The sequence below is a fragment of the Salmo salar genome, unplaced genomic scaffold (genome assembly GCF_965601325.2).
Source record: "Salmo salar unplaced genomic scaffold, fSalSal1 ptg000586l, whole genome shotgun sequence".
Taxonomy (NCBI): domain Eukaryota; kingdom Metazoa; phylum Chordata; class Actinopteri; order Salmoniformes; family Salmonidae; genus Salmo; species Salmo salar.
This window is the reverse complement of record NW_027675426.1, coordinates 277,501-286,380: the sequence shown is the minus strand read 5'-3', so window position 1 is coordinate 286,380 and position 8,880 is coordinate 277,501. Positions and strand designations below refer to the sequence as shown.

Genomic DNA, 8,880 nt, shown 5'->3' with positions numbered 1-8,880 from the left:
TCTCCAGTCTGCAGTGTGGATCCTCCAGTCCAGCAGAGAGCAGCTTCACTCCTGAATCCTTCAGGTCATTGTTACTCAGATCCAGCTCTCTCAGGTGTGAGGGGTTTGAACTGAGTACTGAGGCCAACACTTTACAGGATGTGTCTGTGAGTTTACAGCCAGTGAGTCTGCCAACACAGAAGAAATACAATGACAGACAGGTTGTATTAAAATGATACGCTTAGCTTTCTCTGTTTACGCTGTTACCCATTTACAAATAATGTGTTGGGTTTGACCTCAGAGCTGAGACCAGAGAAGCACAGCCTTCCTCTGTGACTAGACAGCCTGACAGCCTGCAAAGAGTCAAATCATATTAAAATCACACTGCTATCCTTTGGTGGTGAAAATAGTGGCAGTATATTTCTTCAACATATTCAGATATATCAGTCATGAAACCTGCCATATCTATTCAGAAATTAAGGTATCATATTAGAAATTACAAATTATCAAAGTTTTGCCTGCAGATAGAAACATATATAGTACAAATATTTGAGTAGACTGACCAGACCAGTTTAAAATCAGTATCAGTCAAAAGACAGACAGTGAGGTATCAGATTTAGATTGTATTGAGTATACAGTCCACACCATATCTATTTTGACAGTGAAGATAACATTTTAAATGTGGCTCTAAACTCCAACATTTTGGATTTCAGATCAAATGTTTCATATGAGGTGACAGTATAAAATGTCACCTTTTATTTGAGGATATTTTCATACATATGTTTCACCGTTTAGAAATGAAAGCAGTTCATGTATCTAGTCCCCCTATTTGAAGAAGTCATAAGTATTCTGACCAATTCATTTATAGTGTATTAAAGTAGTCAATAGATTAGTGTTTGGTTGTAAACTAGTTGGTCTTATTTGCAGTTTGTTTTGGTTGTGTTTTGCACCAATAATAAAATGGTGGATGATGACTGGATTAATCTTCTGTCTAAGTGAGTAGATAACATGTTTCTAAACACTAAATGAATCCTGATGATGCCATGATTGAATGAATCATGAATAGTAATGATCAGGAAAGTTACAGAGGCTACAACAAAACAGCTAACCTCTCACCATTACCAATAACAGAGGCTACAACAAAACATGCTAACCTCTCACCATTACCAATAACAGAGGCTACAACAAAACATGCTAACCTCTCACCATTACCAATAACAGAGGCTACAACAAAACATGCTAACATCTCACCATTACCAATAACAGAGGATACAACAAAACATGCTAACCTCTCACCATTACCAATAACAGAGGATACAACAAAACATGCTAACCTCTCACCATTACCAATAACAGAGGCTACAACAAAACATGCTAACCTCTCACCATTACCAATAACAGAGGATACAACAAAACATGCTAACCTCTCACCATTATCAATAACAGAGGCTACAACAAAACATGCTAACCTCTCACCATTACCAATAACAGAGTCTACAACAAAACATGCTAACCTCTCACCATTACCAATTACAGATGCTACAACAAAACATGCTAACCTCTCACCGTTACCAATAACAGAGGATACAACAAAACATGCTAACCTCTCACCATTACCAATAACAGAGGCTAAAACAAAACATGCTAACCTCTCACCGTTACCAATAACAGAGGCTACAACAAAACATGCTAACCTCTCACCATTACCAATAACAGAAGCTACAGCAAAATATGCTAACCTCTCACCATTACCAATAACAGAGGCTACAACAAAATATGCTAACCTCTCACCATTACCAATAACAGAGGCTACAACAAAACATGCTAACCTCTCACCATTACCAATAACAGAGGCTACAACAAAACATGCTAACCTCTCACCATTACCAATAACAGAGGCTACAACAAAACATGCTAACCTCTCACCATTACCAATAACAGAGGGGGTTTGATCTTTGTGCCTCCGTTTCTCATTTATCATCATTCACGATTCATTCATGGTTATTCATAATCATGGTAGCATCCACATGAATGTAGAAGTCACTGACAATAGAAGTGAAGTGACTCCAAAATGACAGGACATTATTTACTATTCAGTATCCATTAGGAAAAACATCATCCAAAACACAACCAAGACCAACTGCAAATGAATTCAACAAGTTAGTAGAATCACAAGCTTGATGTAATCACTGCAGGTGTCAGGAATCCCGCTTCCTGAGTCTGTTTCTGCCTGAGCTGACTGTTTTCTGTTTGGTGTCTAAGGGTGCGTTCAGAAACCTATCTGGTTGCTAGGCGACGAAGTTAGGCGGGAGATCTAGTGATTACCCTACACCTGCATCTCATCAACCTTCTGCACACCTGGTCCTGATCATCACCTCTTCATAAGCCCTGAGCTGACATCCATTCCCTGCTGGATCGTTAGCAATGAACAGCCTCATGTTTCCTGAGCTAGTCTTGTTGTTTTGTTCTTGTTACTGGTTACTCCCCCCCCCGTTTACTCTGTCTACAGTCATCCTCCCGGAACATTCAACTCCCTTGACTGGCCGTCGGTGGATACAGTGACGTCATTGAATCCACCCATCTACTCTCATCAACTCACCTCCGCTGCCGCTCCGTCTCCTGGATCACTCAAATTACACATCAAGACTACCAATAAATACTCACCTTCATTTTACTCACCTGGTCTGCTTCTGGGTTCTGTCTTAGAGAAACATGACAGCAGGCATGGAATATGGGACAACATGCTAAACTTATGACTACTTTAATACACTATTAGTAATATGTCCGAATAATTACGACTTTTTCAAATGGGAGAACTACATGCATAAAGTACTTTCATATCTGATAATACTGACCTCAGAGTCTCCAGTTTACAGTGGGGATTCCCCAGTACAGCAGAGAGCAGCTTCACGCCTGAATCCTTCAGGTCATTGTTACTCAGATCCAACTCTCTCAGGTGTGAGGGGTTTAACCTCAGAGCTGAGACCAGAGAATCACAGCCTTCCTCTGTGACTCCACAGCCTGACAGCCTGACAAAGAGATCATGACTTCAAACACATTGTTAACCTGTTAGGGCTAGGGGGCAGTATTGACACTCCTGGATAAAAAACATACCCGATTTAATCTGGTTACCACTCCTACCCAGTAACTAGAATATGCATATACTTATTGCATATGGATAGAAAACACCCTACATTTTCTAAAACTGTTTGAATGGTGTCTGTGAGTATAACAGAACTCAAATGGCAGGTCAAAACCTGAGAGATTCCTTTACAGGAAGTGGCCTGTCTGACCATTTCTTGAACTTCTTTTCCATCTCTATCATTTACTAAGGATCTCTGCTCTAACGTGACACTTCCCACGTCGTCCATAGGCGCTCAGAGCCCGGGAAAAAACAGAATGTCGTCATTCCAGCCCCAGGCTGAAACACATGATCGCCTTTCTCAAGTGGCCGATCAAGGGACACTGGGCTTATGCGCGTGACCCCGACCGCCCCCGCCTTTGGGATTTTTTCCTCTGTTTGCCGAAAAGGAGATTCCCTGTCGGAATATTATCGCTTTTCTACGAGAAAAATGTCGTAAAAATTTATTTTAAACAGCGGTTGACATGCTTCGAAGTACGGTAATGGAATATTTAGAATTTTATTGTCACGAATTGCGCAATGCGCGCGACACTTCTTTAATATTTCGGATAGTGTCTGGAACGCACGAACAAAATGCCGCTATTCGGATATAACGATGGATTATTTTGGACCAAACCAACATTTGTTATTGAAGTAGCAGTCCTGGGTGTGCATTCTGACGAAGACAACAAAAGGTAATCAAACTTTTATAATAGTAAATATGATTATGGTGAGTGCTAAACTTGCCGGGTGTCTAAATAGCGAGCCCGTGATGCCTGGGCTATGTACTTAGAATATTGCAAAATGTGCTTTCACCAAAAAGCTATTTTAAAATCGGACATATCGAGTGCATAGAGGAGGTCTGTATCTATAATTCTTAAAATAATTGTTATGCTTTTTGTGAACGTTTATCGTGAGTAATTTAGTAAAATGTTAGCGAATTCCCCGGAAGTTTGCGGGGGGTATGCTAGTTCTGAACGTCACATGCTAATGTAAAAAGCTGGTTTTTGATATAAATATGAACTTGATTGAACAAAACATGCATGTATTGTATAACATAATGTCCTAGGGTTGTCATCTGATGAAGATCATCAAAGGTGAGTGCTGCATTTAGCTGTCTTCTGGGTTTTGGTGACATTATATGCTGGCTTGAAAAATGGGTGTCTGATTATTTCTGGCTTGGTACTCTGCTGACATAATCTAATGTTTTGCTTTCGTTGTAAAGCCTTTTTGAAATCGGACAGTGTGGTTAGATTAACGAGAGTCTTGTCTTGAAATGGCTGTAAAATAGTCATATGTTTGAGAAATTGAAGTAATAGGATTTTTAAGGTTTTGAAAATCGCGCCACAGGCTGGCGCAAGCGTCCCACCTAGCCCATAGAGGTTAATTTAGTGTAGAAGGACAATGGCAGATGCATTTGGTTAATTCTCCCAAACAACATATATATTCTTCTTCTGTGTCCTAGAATTGTATGGTCATATTGTTATACTAATGTGAAAATCAATGCATTTATTCACACACACACACACACACACACACACACACACACACACACACACACACACACACACACACACACACCACACACACACACACACACACACACACACACACACACACACACACACACACGACACACACACACTGGACACACAGTCAGCATATAACTTTGTCCAAGTGGTGGTCAGAATGTTTGTATTACCTAGCCTGAAAAGTCAAACATGTCTGATATGAACATTGACATAAACCCTCTACATACTTGAGTTTCTCCAGTCTGCAGTGTGGATCCTCCAGTCCAGCAGAGAGCAGTCTGACTCCTGAGTCTCCTGGGTGATTGTAGCTCAGGTCCAGCTCTCTCAGGTGTGAGGGGTTTGACCTCAGAGCTGAGACCAGAGAAGCACAGCCTTCCTCTGTGACTAGACAGCCTGACAGCCTGCAAAGAGATCATCATGACTTCACAAACACACTGTTTAGTTAACACCAGTAGAGTAGAAGGATAATGGCAGATGCATTTGGTTTATTCTCTCAAACAACATATAGATTCATCTTCCGTCAGCTACAATTGTATGGTCATATTGTTATACTAATGTGAAAATCAATGCATTTATTCAATGTTTTCAATGTAATATTATACACATATTATAATGCATATTTTTCTTTAACCTGAATATTTCTTCCTGATGATTAGTTTTTATATGTCATTTTATTTACTCACAGAACAGCTCTGGAGGCTTTGACCACTGGCAGCAGCCTCAGAAGACCTTCCTCTGATCTGGAGTATTTCTTCAGGTCAAACACATCCAGCTCCTTTTCTGAAGTCAGCAACACAAAGACCAGAGCTGACCACTCTGCAGGTGACAGGTTGGGTTTTGAGAGACTTCCTGAGCTCAGGTAGCTTTGGATCTCCTCCACTAGAGAATGGTCATTCAGTTCATTCAGACAGTGGAACAGATTGATGCTCCTCTCTGGAGAAGGATTCTCCCTGATCTTCTCCTTGATGTACTTGACTGTTTTTTCATGGGTCTTTGAGCTGCTTCTTGTCTTTGTCAGTAGACCTCGTAAGTGCTTCTGATTGGACTCCAGTGAGAGTCCCAGAAGGAAGCGGAGGAAAAGGTCCAGGTTTCCCATCTCACTGTGTAAGGCTTTATCCACAGCACTCTTGTAGAAAGAAACTTTAGGCTTGTCTCTGAACATCACAGAAAGGTTCCTGGACGTTGATTGCGGTTCGGCCATTAGATTCTCATTGTTGTTGATGAATGAGAGGAACACATACACAGCAGCCAGAAACTCCTGAATGCTCAGATGAACAAAGCAGTACACCTTGTCTTGGTACAGAACACATTCCTCTTTAAAGATCTGTGTGCACAATCCTGAGTACACTGAGGCTTCATTGACATCAATGCCAGCCTCTTTCAGGTCTTCTTCATAGAAAATCAGATTGCCATTCACAAGCTGTTGAAAAGCCAGTTTTCCCAGTGACAGAATGCTCTCTTTATTCCAGTGTGGACCTGTCTCTTCTTCCCCAAGATACTTTTCATCCTTCTGTTTGGTATAAAACTCCACAAGGTGTGTGTACATCTCAGTCAGAGTCTTGGGCATCTCTTCTGTCTTATGTTTCAGCATGTGTTCAAGGACTGTTGCAGAGATCCAACAGAAGACTGGAATGTGGCACATGATGTGGAGGCTCCTTGATCTCTTTATGTGTGAGATGATTCTGCTGGCCAGGTCCTCATCACTGAATCTCTTTCTGAAGTACTCCTCCTTCTGTGGGTCATTGAACCCTCGTACCTCTGTCACCTGGTCAACACACCCTGAAGGGATCTTATTGGCTGCTGCAGGTCGGGTAGTTATCCAGAGGAGAGCAGAGGGAAGCAGATTTCCCTTGATGAGATTTGTCAGCAGAACATCCACTGAGGTTGACTCTGTGACGTCCCAACAGATCTTGTTCTTCTGGAAGTCTAAGGGCAGTCGGCACTCATCCAGACCATCAAAGATGAACACAACTTTGTACTTGTCGTAGTTTGAGATTCTTGATTGTTTGGTTTCCATTGAGAAGTGATTAAGAAGTTCAATCAAAGTGTGTTTTTCCCCTTTCATCAAATTCAGCTCCCGAAAAGGGAATGAAAATACAAATTGAACATCCTGATTGGCTTTTCCTTCAGCCCAGTCCAGAATGAACTTCTGCACAGAGACTGTTTTTCCAATGCCAGCGACTCCCTTTGTCAGCACAGTTCTGATACGTTTGTCTTGTCCAGTTAAGGGTTTGAAGATGTCGTTACATTTGATTGCAGTCTCTGGTCTTGCTTGTTTCCTGGTTGTTGTCTCAATCTGTCTCAGCTCATGTTCATTATTGACCTGTCCTGTTCCTCCCTCTGTGATGTAGAGCTCTGTGTAGATCTTATTGAGAAGTGTTGGGTTTCCTTGTTTAGCGATCCCCTCAAATACACATTGAAACTTCTTCTTTAGATTAGATTTGAGTTCACGTTGGCAAATCACAGCAAGCTCATCTGAATGAAGAAATAACACAGAGGATATTAATATTACGTCTGTTTTAATGTCTACAGTATTGAAGGACTGTTAAAGTTTTAAAATAATAATTTATTCTCTTAAGTGACTGTATAAATCTATCAATGTTTTCTTAATGCATTACAGACTGGTGTGACTGATTATATTATTATTGATGGTATTATTAATGTTGTCTCTCTCTCTCTCTCTCTCTCTAAATTAATCAACACAACACATCCCTTCTGCTACTTGATGAGGTCACAAGGTGTTGTGTTAAGGCTGCTACAATATCATTGAGTTACACAGCTATTTTAGCTGTACTTTAGCCACAGCTTTTAAATGTTATAAAACAGCATTCAACATGAGGCAGACAGATCTTACATTTCTCCAGTGTGTCAGCGAGCTCCTTCTGGTTCATTTTCCTCAGGACGTGCAGTGTGATCTTCAGAGCCCCCTCTCTGGCACTGCTCTCCTGCTTCTCATCTTCAGCATCCACCACTTCCTCATCCTGCTTCTGACTCTCAAAGCCTTCTGGGAGTTCTGGACTAAGAATCCTCTTGAACATCTTCAGCTCGTTCTTCACAAATGTCATCATTTTCTCTTCAAGCAACTAAAATAAATCAAGTAAATAAGTTAAGCAAGAGAATAAATGCTTTCTCATCAACACATTAATGAATGATTGACAGATCAACTTTACTTGAGGTAAACAAAAACAAATGTTCATAACAGGACCACATACACTGAATATAGAGTCCAGGTCTGTTTGATGCCTCTGGGAAGACTGACCACTGAGAATCTCTGACTCTGATCTCTCCTGTTGGTTTCTGTGGACAAAACATGAGATTACATCTCCTCATCCAGGGAGTGAGTGAGTACGGACAGACAAACAGACAGACATAGACAGAAAGCGGGACAGACAGTCAGAGACAGACAGACAGAAAGAGACAGACAGAGACACAGACAGACAGACAGACAAACAGAGATAGACAGAGACAGACAGACAGACACAGACAGAAACATACAGACAAAGAGAGACAAACAGACAGAAAGCGGGACAGACAGTCAGAGACAGGCAAAGACAGACAGAGACAGACAAAGACAGACAGACACATACAGACAGAGAAAGACACACAGACAGAGACAGACAGAAATTAGAAAGACAGACAGACACAAAGAAAGAAAGAAAGAAAGACAGACACAGACACATACAGGCACAGAGACAGACACATACAGACACAGAGACAGACACACCGACAGAGAGACAGACAGCGACAGACACAGAGAGACAGAGAGAGAGACACACACAGACATACAGACAGAGAAAGACACACAGACAGAAACAGACATACAGACAGAGACAGACAGAGACAGACACACAGACACACAGACACAGACATGCAGGCAGAGACAGACATACAGACACAGGAACAGACAGACAGACAGACAGACAGACAGACAGACAGACAGACAGACAGACAGACAGACAGACAGACAGACAGACAGACAGACAGACAGAGACAGACACACAGACAGACAGAGAGACAGACACAGAGACAGACACAGAGACAGACAGAAACAGCCACAGAGACAGTGAGACACAGACAGACAGACAGACAGACAGACAGACAGACAGACAGACAGACAGACAGACAGACAGGCAGGCAGACAGACAGACAGACAGACAGACAGACAGACAGACAGACAGACAGACAGACAGACAGACAGACAGACAGACAGGACGGACAGACGGACAGGTAGACAGACAGACAGACAGA

General features: G+C 41.6%; 1 long non-coding RNA gene across 1 annotated transcript in view; it reads right to left on the bottom strand.

Annotated features, from left to right (window-relative positions):
- Positions 1-7,850: 7,850 nt before the first annotated feature.
- Positions 7,851-8,880, bottom strand: part of LOC145876372 (uncharacterized) — a 9,261-nt gene continuing 8,231 nt past the window's right edge. The window contains exon 3 of the long non-coding RNA XR_014391520.1: positions 7,851-7,929. This is a non-coding gene — a long non-coding RNA (uncharacterized LOC145876372). The remainder of the gene's footprint in view (positions 7,930-8,880) is intronic.